General features: G+C 39.9%; 1 protein-coding gene and 1 long non-coding RNA gene across 13 annotated transcripts in view; both read left to right on the forward strand.

Moving 5' to 3' along the window:
* Nucleotides 1-3,912, forward strand: LOC144391090 (uncharacterized). The gene is made up of 6 exons (XR_013454968.1): nt 1-130; nt 1,338-1,395; nt 1,717-1,868; nt 1,968-2,123; nt 2,308-2,403; nt 2,740-3,912. It is a non-coding gene; the product is annotated as an uncharacterized LOC144391090 (long non-coding RNA).
* A 6,496-nt stretch (nt 3,913-10,408) lies between these two features.
* The window catches only part of LOC120812621 (liprin-beta-1-like), a 32,243-nt gene continuing 29,500 nt past the window's right edge, over nt 10,409-13,151 (forward strand). For 6 of the 12 annotated variants that reach the window (XM_040168750.2, XM_040168752.2, XM_040168753.2 and 3 more), the window contains exon 1: nt 10,410-10,623. The gene's annotated coding sequence lies outside the window, so the exon portion shown is untranslated. Of the gene's footprint in view, nt 10,624-10,896; nt 10,969-13,151 lie in introns of all 12 variants that reach the window. The other 6 variants (XM_078097643.1, XM_078097645.1, XM_040168751.2 and 3 more) reach the window with 3 other exon arrangements.

The raw sequence follows: 13,151 nt of genomic DNA on the forward strand, positions 1-13,151 counted from the left end.
ACCACATTCAACTTCCACATCTGCGCATGTGCGACCACAAACCGCCCCTGGAGGACGCGGGAATCTTTTTCACTTTTAAAGATTTGCTATATCTCCTGGCTGTCTGGATATCCAAGGCTCTACGTTTTCAGTAAGTAAACATCTTAAATTCATGGCTGTATTATATTTTCACTTTAACCGGATTTAGAAAAGTAGTTGGCTGTCTGCTGTGTGTTAATAAAATGTTAACTGAGGCTATAGCTGCTAACGTTAGCTTAATGTTGCCTACATCATTAAGGCTAGGTTAGCATTAGTAGACTCGTTTTAAGTGAAAATAATTATCTAACTGGTGCCGATGATATCAATATAAATGCGTGATGCATCAAATGCTTTTCTTGTTGGACTTTCTCGTGAGTTTGTGGCCACTAAAAGTCGAACCTAACCAATGTCAATTGACTAGCTAACGCTAGCTGATAGCTAACGTTAGCTAACGCTAGCTGATAGCTAATGTTAGCTAACGTTAATAGCTTGTAGCTTCACCTTCCCGGCTTTCTCGGCATGTAGAAAGGTTTAACGTTATGGACCCACTTTAAGTGTATTTTTAACTTGAACCTATCAGTGCGGTAATATTAGGAGGAACAATAACTAAACTGAAATCCTATTGATAAAAGTGCGCTTGCTGCTCGCGCCAAATGGGTTAATGTTAACAGCCATTACGTGAGTCGCGCGCGCCTCTGCTCAACTCTTTTCTGTGGTATATTTTCCCTTTGTGGTGCCTTTTCTCGGCTATACACTAATGAGCTAGCGTTATCTTAAACATGTAGGTAGCTCTGAGAGCACGGAGGAAATGCGCTTCAATGCGGGGAAAATGTAAGCTGCAGCTGCTCTGTAGATAACAGAGGAGGACAAGCAAGGTCGATTCATGACCACTGTCCGGTTAAAAATACTTTTTAGTTGTTGGCCAAAAACTAAATGGGTAGGATAATATTGGCGTTGCCTGCCGTGCCAAAATAGTTTAGCTTCGTTTTCAGCTCTGGTTTCATTAGAAATTAACTAACTATTGTAGCCTACCCACAGTATTTTGTCTGTTAATAATTGAGAATTGATACTAATCATATATATTCTTTTTGAATAAAAAAAATTATATATGAATAATTAATGTTTAAGAAACCTTTCTGCAATTTGTTGCTCATTTCTATAGTAATATGAGGGTTTATTTAAATACAAAATGTGTTTGTTGGGATCTAATTTGAGTCATTATCTTAACCCAAGTCAGTAATGATTATTGAACATTACTTATTTTTCCTAAAATAAATACCTGAATTGTATTTTTAGGTATATTTGTATTTTTTTTGCAGTTTTTTCTATCTGATGTTGGTGTGATGTGGAACTCTTTGGGGACCTCATAAAGTTTTGGTAAGTACATTTAACAAACAAACTCTTCACAGGTATGCTGATCCCAGCAGTACTGCTCAGGATAAATATTCTGTAATGTTGTGGTATTTTTGCTCTCTATAGGGCAGTTATCGCTGAGAGCAAAGTAAATCTGCCACTGATCATATGTAGGCACTCAACAACTTTTGTGCAAATGATTTTGTTTCCTGGGACAAACAATGACTTAAATTAATTACTCATCTTTTGTTAGCTCTACAGTGCAGGAGTTTTAAGTACCACGGGTGACTGTATAAACATCATCACTAATTTTTTTTTTTTCTTCTCTCTTTGTTGTTTGTCTAGTTTATGTGGCAGTGTAAAGACTGTGTGGCGCTGAAGTGTCTAGGCGATCAAAGATTCTTAAACATTACAAACTAAAACATAGTCATTTTGGACGTGGCCTTCATATTAAGTGTGGATATCCTGATTGGCCTGCACTTTTCCATATCGATGAGGTAAGCACATGCTAGCTATTTTCCCAATGTGCCTCTTGTCTTTGTACAACAGAATATTGCACCAATACTCTGTATTTTGTCTTTTTGTTCTTTGATAAGATACATGCTGAATTCAAACGCATTACAGCCATCCCACTGGAATCTACCTTCATGGCACGGTCGGACAGCCATTTAGCCCAATTGACATCCATCTTCCAGATGAAGGGAGGAGTTGCTGGCCAGAAACTAGCTAAACATCTGGAGATTTTGCAAGAAGTAAATATGTACACCAATCATTACGACATGTAAAATGTCATGTATATATGTGATGATGAAAACATTAAGTTATATTGTACATTTAGGTTATTACATTTTATAAATATTGTTCAGTTTATTGAAATTGTTGTACTTATTTATGTATTTCTTATTATTATTTACTAATTGTAATTCTTTAACACAGGAGACAAGTGATGTCAATCTGAAAAGGACAGCTATCCTAAAGGCTCTTTGCATCTACCTGGGTGAGGACGAGGGACAGCTCGTTTGGGAGTATATAGTAAGTCATTGGGATGGATTTGCCTGTCACATGTTATGTTTTAAGATCCTAATGTCACCCACATACGTTTTCCGAGGTTCATGTTATCATTGACAGACGGTTGAGAATATTCATATAAAATTAACAACTTGCTGCACAGTATCGTCGTTCCTATGTACATCTTTAATAACACCTCACAGATATATAGTTTTATTTAAATACATATAAAATGGGATCAGATTCATCTAAGAGATTATTATGTATGGTGGCAATGTTCATACAGTAAAGTATACGTCATTGAAATTAAATACATTTCATGAATCGTGTTCTTTTCTCCTATTCTCTTTACACATACAGGACATTGAAGGAAATGACATCCTGAGAGACCTGCAAAAGCATACCATGAGTATATATGTCATCAACAAGGAGGGTGGAGAAATGTGACATTGTGATGACATTGGAATTTTCGTTGAAGGAGTAATCATTCTCGACAACTGTGGATCTGTGGCCCGCGCTTGTGCAATGATGCTGGGAGTCATCTACGCTCTGAACATGGCTTACCCCAAAGAGCTAAGATACTATTACGAATTCCTTCAGAAAGTGCTCTTTCGAATGGATGCTGAAAAGCTTTCCCCCCAAATCCTTGGACTAAGGAACAAAATAGATGCTGGACTGTAGGAAATCTTCAGCCACTCTTGTGAACTGGTCTCATTGCATTGCAGAAGAAAAGAGTCGACGTAATTAAAAAGCACCAGTCAAACCCGGGTAAACGATATATATGGCACACTGAAAAGATGTTTGTTCCATTTATTGATGTGACAGTTAGTCTCGTTCTGGCTCTACACAGATTTGCTATTTTCATCTTCTGCTAGTATCGGAGAGTAAAAGTTTCTGGAGGTTTAAGTCACATGTTTCATTATGTCTTGATTTATTCGCTGACGAATAAGTCTGTTCCCAATGCACTTGGTCTTTTTTTTTTTATAATACACCAACATTTGTGCCTTAGTTGAGCATGTGAGATTTGTTTGTTTATTTATTTTCTATTTTTATATATACATATATATTATGACTGGTACTCTAGTGTACACACACACACACACACACAGCTCTGTTGGAACTTTTTGATTTTAAAGCCTCCTGAAGAGTCTGCAACACCTCATTGAAGCACTGAAGATAAGATAATAAATACAACACATTTATAGAACATACAAAATAGAAGAACATATCCATCTAAAGAAAAATGAATAAGAGGTAGCACAAGATTTTGATAGTGTCGTTTATTTGTTGCTCAGTCTGTTGGATTGTGTTGAGGGGCTTCTAGCGTTAAAGCAACTGGTTTATATATATGTAATGTACATATAAACATTTAATGTATATATATATATATATATGTAATGTATAGGTAATGTGTGTATATATATACATTCAGTTGTGGAAAAGAATGTTCTTTCTTTTGTTTAGATTATTATGTAAGGTGTATTATAATATGCCCTTTGCTTTTTTTGAATAAAATACACTGATATTGACCAATGGCATTTCATTTGATGAAACTTAATTTTAGTATGTATAATTTAAACAATAAATTGATTAGAATGTAAATAAAAAGAATAGTTACAGTTACCTAATTCATTTGATTAAACTGAACATGGGTTTAGTTGGAATTTCTTAATAAATTTGAGTTAACTCTACTCAAAACAGTTGAGCAGAAATTATAAATAAAAATAGGCTGAAATTAGTTGAAAATAATGAGTACAATTTACTTAAAAAATATGTCTGGATTTAGATACATTTATTTCGTGCATTTACTTACCTAAAAAAAATTAAGTAAATTCAACACATCATTTTTTTCAGTGTACAATCCATCCGTTTACACCAATTTTGGTGTAAAAACCAATCAGAGGGATCGGTTCATCAAATTCCTCAGTTTTGTCAGATGTGTCGTCTCTATTTGTTTAGCATAACGTTCGATCCAATATGATACGCTTGATCCTAAACATTCTAATCATAAGATGTGCCTCTGGACACCACTTGTTAACTTGTACCTGGCACAGAACAAAAACTCCCTCGAAAACCCTTTTTGGGAATAAAACGAGGAAGAAATCTGTCGGAGAGATTGAAAGATCTTCTCCCAGGATTTAACATTTCATCACGGATGTCATGTGTACAGTGTAAATTGACACAGGACACATTAATTTAATAAACCTAATGGCATCATGGGGCTGGTCTTCTCTGATGATTCTAATGATAAGAGTCCTGATGCAGAGGATGCAACAGCATCCACCTAGGAATAGAATGCTGGCCATAGTGGAGACTGTTATCACAGAAATAAACAATAAACAATTGTTTGTATTTACTAAATCATGAGTCTAATAAACCTGAGTAGCGGTTGTCAATGTCACTGTTCTCTGCTGGTTCTTCAGTGAGAGCTTTCAGCAGTGGTTCACCTCCATTTGTGTGTGCGGGTGTTTTCTCGACCATTTCAGGATCTCTTGTGCTCAATGGTTGTTGTTGTTGTCCATGGGGCAGTGTTTGTAGAGGGGCCTGGAAACTTGGGAGTGTCTGTACTGGAAATCGATGGCTCTGATGTGACCCAATGGGTCTGAGGTTATGTCTGTGCTGGGCTGTCAATGTCCCCCATTAGTGTGAGGTGGTCTTGGAACTGTGCTGTCCCTCAAAAGGGAGACTGGAAGGTTGCTTGGACCCTTTCTGAATCGGTCCTAGTCTTGCTTCTGGTTCTCCTAGAACGATGCTTGTCTTGCTTCTGGTCCGGCTCTGCGGTGCTGGTTCTGCTGTGGTCCGTCCTGATGCTTCCTCCTGGTCGGTTCCTTTGGCGCCGCTCAGGTTGTTGACAGGTGGTCTCTCCTCTTGTGTGTCATGTCTCTCTGCTCCAGCAGGGGTAGAGGTGCGTCTTCCAGATCCTGTGTGTGACTTGAAACACATTAGACCCCCCCAGGTATTCCCATAGCTTCCATTCTACTGATGTGGCTTTTAGGTTAATGTAGTTTATCAATTATTGGTGATGCATTCCTGTCTGTTGTTCACTGTGTCTATAGTTATGTTTTGTTTAATCGGGACAATACTGTTACCTTAGTAAGTACAACTCAACGGAAAGGTGAATCTCTTTCACCGTCCGACCAGATGTTCAATGTGAATATGTCTATTTACTGTATAGTTCTATATCAGGGAAATGTTTGGACATTATGAATCAAGAACCCTGATCTCTTGTTCTCACAATAATATCAACCGTGTGTATTTGCTTGTATATCTCAATCATTTTAGCTTGGATTTAAATGAGGGGTTTCTGTCCCTTTTCTTAATCTGAAAGTTGTGTGGTAATAACTTGTGCAAAAACTAAAGTGTTTGTGGGATTATGCATGAGTGTAAACTTCCTCTTGTTATCAAAGGCTTGGTCAGGCGACGCGTAGTGGTCGTCATTGACGTGTGATTGAGATCCACTCTCTTCTTGATCCTGAGAATCTTGCAGGTCCTGTGATCAGACTGATCGGGGGATCCGAGGTGTTGGAAGATCAGGATTCCCTGGTCAGCTGTTGAATAGAGAAGCACAATGGGGTGCCTACGTGTGTGTGTGCGTGTGTGTGTGCGTGTGTGTGTGTGTGTGTGTGTGTGTGTGTGTGTGTGTGTGCTGTGTATGTGTGTTGGTTCTCTTCTTTTGTGAAGTTTTCCCATCGTTCAATTTGTAAAAATATTTCTATATCTACATCCCTCCTGTTGAGACATGTGTTATTTTAACACATGTCTCAAAATAAATGTCAGCATCAGGTCAGCTTCAGACTTCTTTGCATTGTCTCAAAGTTCGACGCTGGCTGGCGAGCTCTTCCTTTAAATTGAAAAACAGAAATTAAGAAAACAACAGTCCCTATGCAATGATATAGAAAAATGATTAAAGCATGATACACAGAATATTTGCATTCAAACAGTGTGTGTGGTTTTCAAATTCTGATCCGGGACTCTGAGACCATGTTACTCTCAACAGAACCCCTGTAAAAATAGTTATGCTTATCCCGTTTGTTGTTGTTGGGAGACCTGCTAAGTCCCTCCTGTTGGTCAGCTGTCTGCAACCTTTGACTTCTGCATCTTACCAATCCGTTCGCTGCTTCCTCCATCTGTTGGCCCACTGAGGGCCCCCACCATTACAGTCAGTTCACCATTGTCTTTGTGACTTTCCATCACAATTGGACTTGCATTTGCATCCTCAGTCGTCAGGGCAGCTTACCTGCGTTCTCTACCTGTGAACTCAAAACTCAACTCATGGTTTGTTAGTGACCTAGAACATTCATGTATTCCTAATGAAAATGGTAGATTATCAATATATCATATATAGTTACATGTTTGTATGGTTTGTTGATAAAATCATTACAGGATGATGGTCTGTAACAAAGTTTCCCATTCTGTACTGCCCTATGATCTAAAATGTGCTTCCGTCATTAAGATGCTGTATGAGATGTACCGTGCACTGTACATCTCATATCCACACTCAACAACTTGCAGCCTATCACTAAGTTTAAGAGAAAATAACAAATTATTTACAACAAGGTCTACAGATTTGGCTCAAATCACATTATTTCCCACTCATTTAAACGTCTCCCTCTGTGCTAACTATTTACATATATTCACCCACTGGACTGTTGACCGTCCCTACGTCCCTATGGGTCGCACCTCTCTGGGAACGACTCGCTTTTGTCTTACCAGACCGGCTCCACAGACAGCGTCCTGTCCTTTGTCTCTTGCCCAAGTCCCATGCGTGTGTGTGCTAATGTGCATCTTCAGGTGTGCTGCTGCTGTGTGTGTCTGTGTGTGATGTGTTGCAGACTCTGATCAGAGTCTCTCTTAAACTCAGTAATTGTAAAAATGGTTAAACAATAAATGGGAAAATTGTGTTAATGTAAGCAGAGAACAATTACATAAACGTTAAAACAAAGAATCACATAGAGCCTAGAAAAAGTCCATAGACCGTTTGTAATGCAAGCAAAAATCACAGGATCACAGGAAGAAAAAATGTTTCATTTGGAAATGGAGGCAGGGGAGACACTGTTGAATGGAAATACAGAGTGGAGGTTGTAACAATAGGAACTACAGGTAGGAACTATTGTTTAATTCCGTGAGTCACACGGACTGTTATTGAGAAACACTGCCTTGTAACCAGACCGAGCAAGATGGACCGTACACGCGACGTGAAAATGTATTAAAGTTTACAACCCAGTGAGGTGAGACCTGGAAGAGTGTCCTCGTGTTTATGATTAAGCACCGCATTATAACATGGTGGGAAAACTTAGACAAACATTTCTCTCCATCAGCGAAGGCACCATGTTTAGGGCTGTTTGTTCCTCCTGCAGGTAGAGCTGATTGGATGGAGCCTGTTTGATTACATACACCCAAAGGACATGGAAAAATTTTGATGAATCAAAATGGTGTTAGAAGTAGTACAGTAATACTTCCTGCAAAGTGGAACCGCTGAAATGGAGGTTTGGCATCAAACTCCTTCCACATTTCAGACATTTCATCAAAACATTTCTGGCTGCTCTCGGAGCCTGATAGCTGAGGCGTTAACTCAGGGAGAACAGATCTGCGCTGTGTAAACACAGATCGATACAGTTCTAAATAACTATAGCAGTATTTCGCCCTTCAGGTAAAAGTTTGACATGCTTTCCCCAAACTGTAATGATAAAGACTTGTGTATTTATACCTGCGCGTCTTTGTACTTCCATGCATTGTCAGCTTTCATATTATACACTGACATTTCATAAGAGTCAGACCCAATTCTGTCCTGCATACATTTTTTGACTTGGATTTGTCATTGATTTGTTCAGATACCTTCTGCCATTTACCTCATTCAGGATTTTCTTCTGATCATTTTTACAATTGCTCATCTTTGATTTTTACGTATGAACATTGACAATAATCATGACATAATTATTACATTAGTAACCTATTGTTGAGAATCACGTGCTAGCCAGATGGCCTCATGTATAAATACAATGTACTGTGTCAAATTGTGACATCAGCCTTGCTCATGCCAAATAATACAAACATATACATAATTTAAGAAAACCTTAGTATTGCTTGTTGAAAATGATTTGATCTTATAAAAATGTGTTTAACAACATGTCTTTCCCTCTGTCATCTATTGCTAAATCAATTAATCAAAATACCCATAGTTGTATTGCTACCCAAATGAACAAAACATGTTGATGGGTTTGAATGTGTAGCTTTCATGCGGTCATTCATATTAGTGTCTCAGGACACAATTTATAGCAACCTCATGAGGACTGTTGAGGTTTTTCCAACAAGAAATCTTTAAGATATTGTTTTGCAAATTGCATGAAACTGTATTTTTTTAATCTAATGCTTTAAAATGAGCGTGTGCATTGACCTCTTTAGCTCTTAAGGACTCTTCTCCCTGTGTCCAAAGTGCCTTGGCTGCTAATGGAGACTTGCACTCAGCAACCTCTACAGACTGAAGGGAATGTTGAAATCTGGATGGATTCAATTTTTTTTATTTGGTTCGAGGCTTTGTTACTAGTTACATAAGCCTTTTGTACAATCTATTATTAGTTGCATCAATAAACCTGTAAAGTTGAAACATACTAATGACACGGACGCCTATTGCTGCAAATATTATTCATCTTATTTTGGGCAGCTTTTTACTTCCTCCTTTGTATCACTATATAAGTTAGTTCATTCTTTATTTTTGGGCCCTGTAGTTTGGGCCTATACTGCCTTCTTTGTATCACTATATAAGTTAGTTCATTCTTTATTTTTGGGCCCCAGGGAAAGCACTTACTCTTTATGTCTGTTTCTGCCGTGCTATTAATTTGTCTGGACCGTCTTTGTCAGTAATACATGTCCTCTGTGTCCTTGTTACGTCTGTCCCCATCAGTCTGGAGGGGTTCATAGACAGAGTGCTGGATAATGATTGGATCAGGGAGATGCTGGAATGTGACCCCAGCACAGTGAGGGTGCAGAGGCCTCCAGGGAGGGACACCAGTTTGGGGGGCCATCGGTGACCCGGTGTGGTTTATTCTATTCGCTGGAAACTGAAGTACAACCAGGTTGATGATGGGACAGAATCGTTCCAGCCTCTCATTTTCTCCTTCCTGAGAGAAATAGCATCACAACTGCTTCGCGATGGAGTTGCCTATTTCTATGTCTGATTGCATTTCTTTTATTGATTAATTCATGGGCATCCTGTGAAAATGAAATTGTACTTGTCCTTCTCATTTTATATTATTATACTGTATATTCATGCTGCACTTAAGCCGCATGTGAAGGTATTTGATTGTCTTGGTTTACCCTGACTGCCCATTAACATCTGCACTGCATGCGTAGTATTCAACACATGACTGCAGTAATTATATTTTCATGTCCCGTAATAGTTTTACTCCATTTACTGGAAATATTGCACGTTTTACTCCACCACATTTACCAGATACCAATTACTTCTAAGACTAATAATTTAGCAACATACCCCAAATAAGCTTTATAAGCTGAAGATATTTAGATGCCTGCATCAGAAACAATATTCCAGTACAATCCCCAATGGGAATACGTTTGGCTATTAATGTTTCTGTACTAAACGTTTAAATCGTAACTTCTACTGGTACTCTTTGCACAGTACGGGGATGAAGGAAACACATGACCACATGATGTCCTCGGTGCTTCTTCAACGCTGGACAGACAGGCTCCTCCCACACCGTGAGGAATGTGCTGCATTCAGGGGCTAAACATTTAACGTTTCCCAAAGGTTTTTACCTCAACGCGATTAGTTCAGTTACTCGATTGCAGTTTTTCCTTGTCATTATTGTAATCACGTTTGTCTGTGTATTTGTAAAGAGCCAAATAAATATGAACCGCCTTTTTAACAAATCGTCATGCACTGCGCATTGCTTGTGTCGTCGGTCATCGTTCTTCCACAGTGAAGGATTTCGCATTTCCCATTTCTACCACGCTACGGGAACGCACCAGAACTTCCATCGTTTGACGAATCCGCGCTCGCGGGCCAATCCACCGGCAGCGGGGCGGGATTTTCCTGCACCACGTCCCGAGTTTTCCAACTTCCATATCCAACAATACCGCCGCGTCGCGTCGCGTCGGGGCACCATGGAGTAGGGATGTGGACGGACGGGGGTAGCACACAGCGAAGTTCAGACGCCGACTAACGCGATTGTGGAATCGTTGGGAACCATCAACGGACTAACGGAAATCACTGGGAGCGGACTCTCGGTGAGTGAGCGCGACCATGTTCGTCTCTGAGCCAACTTTGCTTTGCGAGTTGCTAACGTTTACTTTGGCCAACGTGAGTCGGACCCAACTGAATATCGTGGCGTTAAAGGACACTTTATTACTTGAGGGAGTATTAACGAATGTTCCCACGGCCTGGAAACGGTTTAAGCTTCTATCACTAGTTGCGTAAAAACGCTGAGCCTCCATGTTCTTGTATTTTCACTCCGCCGCCGTGAACTACAGGTTGACTCATTTGATTTATTGTGGCCTCAGGTGCTGCTGACTGCCGGTGAGATAAACCTGCTTTGATGCAGAAACCTTGGAGGGGTTTTTTTCCAGCCAAAGGTGAATTTAACCAAACTGTGACCTTTGTCCCCGTCGACTGTTTAACGTTACTTCTTTTCGTTTTTAAAGCTGTAAAATCAGGCCAGGTGTTGCATCGCCCCCCAGTTGACTCCTCCAAAGTATTTGGCCTCCCTTCTAAAAATGCTTTCCTAAAACAAATATATTTCCGGAGAGTGGAATAGATGAACATAAGGTAATTCCTCTGCAGTGGTGCGTTCATGACGTTGCGTCAAACCATGTAATTTTACTCCTCTAAACGTTAACTACCAGGGCTCTTTATTTCCTTCTTTACAGTCTTTTCTTGAGCCAAGAATGCTAAAACGTCCTGCCTGTAAAGTTGCAATAAGCTACTTTTTTTTAGTGGGTGAACAGATATTGAGTGATGCTGGAAAGGCTCATGCATCACAACACATCAACATGTGTGACTGAAACTGAATGATTTCCCCAACAAACTGCACCACCTGTGCACTGTTGCCTTTATTTTTTGGCATAATGTTAAAGACAAATTCATTCTTGTTTTTAATTTGAGGAACAAGTCGTGCAGCAATGAGTAATAAAACAAGAATGAGGGGCTCCTCTCCAACATAAATCAATTGCAACTATGATTTTTTGTTTTGCATACGCACAAGCAGGGGTAAAACTTTTTTATAATTAAACATGGCAACTCATAATAATACCTCCCCCCCAAATGTCCATCTTTTAGTGATGATGTATTCTGCCTGCTCACTCAGGTTGTAAATAGCTGCAGGTCACACGAGAGCGGCGCCCTGCGGACGCACGGGCCAGGCCGGCTGCCCCCCAGCACTCCCCCACCCTTAAACTGCAAGACGATAACAAAACCTCCGTCACGAGAGGAAATCGCTGCAGGCTATTCTAAGCGTGTTTTACGGTGTGGCACAACACCCTACATGGTTGGGGCCAAAACACACTCGGATGATGTTTTTAGAGAGGTGCTTTGGAACACTTGAGCCTGTTCTAAGGTTTTCATTCATGGCGCTCTTTGCAATCGGAGCATTATGGGATGGAAAAGACTGAGTCAAAGCCTGCGTGACTCAAGACACGGAAAGTGGCATAATGCGGGGGTTCTTGAACCCATCCCCTTTTGCCCACACCTTTTTGTTATGACTTGGATATGAAAAGAAGTAAAGCAAAGTCTGTAAGATTGAGGCCTGTATTGTAAATTCTTCTTGTTTTATGTAGCAGTGCAACACTAGTTATTAGAGCCAGTTGCATGCCTGCAGTAAACACCCATCCCATCAGAGACAAGAGGCCCCACGGGCTTATATTTAGTTTTCTATTTTCTCTGTATGAAAGAGTATAGTTTTTCAGGACTGAGGAATTGCAAGGTTTTCTCTTCATTTCAGCTTTTGGTGATGTTCAGTGTTGTCGGGATTGGGTTCTTCCTGCGTGAAGGGACCAGAGCTCTAGGATATAAAAAGCCATTATCATGATCCACTCTCCCCCCTTGTATTCATTATCCTCTGCATGCCTCCGTGAACATTGCGTCTGCTTTTCACTAAAGGGCATGATGGCTTTTCCAATGTGTCTTCTTGTTTTGAGGCACTGTGGCTCTGTAAAGAGTACGTAAGGCAGGTGTTATTGCAAATCCAGCGTGTACTGTAGCAGAGCATAGCATTTCCCCCCTTATGTTTTTACCCCCCCCATCCCTCTCAGTCAAAATACCTCACTATCGCGAACAATAGCCCTCTCTGTGTGTCTTGGCGTTCGTGGAAGTGGTGCTTCTAGAGCAGCACACACTGAGACTTTTTCAGACTGAAACTGGGGACTTTTGAGATATCTCCTTGGATAGCAAGTTTGATCAGATTAATTACAGATGCAGTTGTCCTCCACAATGCATTATTAATTAAGCAAAGGAAAAATGCAGTTTAATGATTTGATGAATGCATCATCTGTGGCAACCGTCTAACTGATTGTGAAGATACCTGTTTGTGCTTTCATGAAACCATCATGAGCAATCTTTTGACTATTTATGACATTGTTTTAGACGAGTGACTAATGGACTAATTGAGAAAAAAATCCTGTGTTGCAGCCTGAAAACACACCGATTCGCTCTTTTGTTTCGTGGAGACAAAACAGGCAAAGTCACCCTGCTGCTTGCTAGACAACCCTCTTTTGTTATGACTAGCCTTCCATGGAGCACACAGTGCACTTCTGCAGTTAGA

This window comes from Gasterosteus aculeatus, chromosome Y (assembly GCF_964276395.1).
Source record: "Gasterosteus aculeatus chromosome Y, fGasAcu3.hap1.1, whole genome shotgun sequence".
NCBI classification, from domain to species: domain Eukaryota; kingdom Metazoa; phylum Chordata; class Actinopteri; order Perciformes; family Gasterosteidae; genus Gasterosteus; species Gasterosteus aculeatus.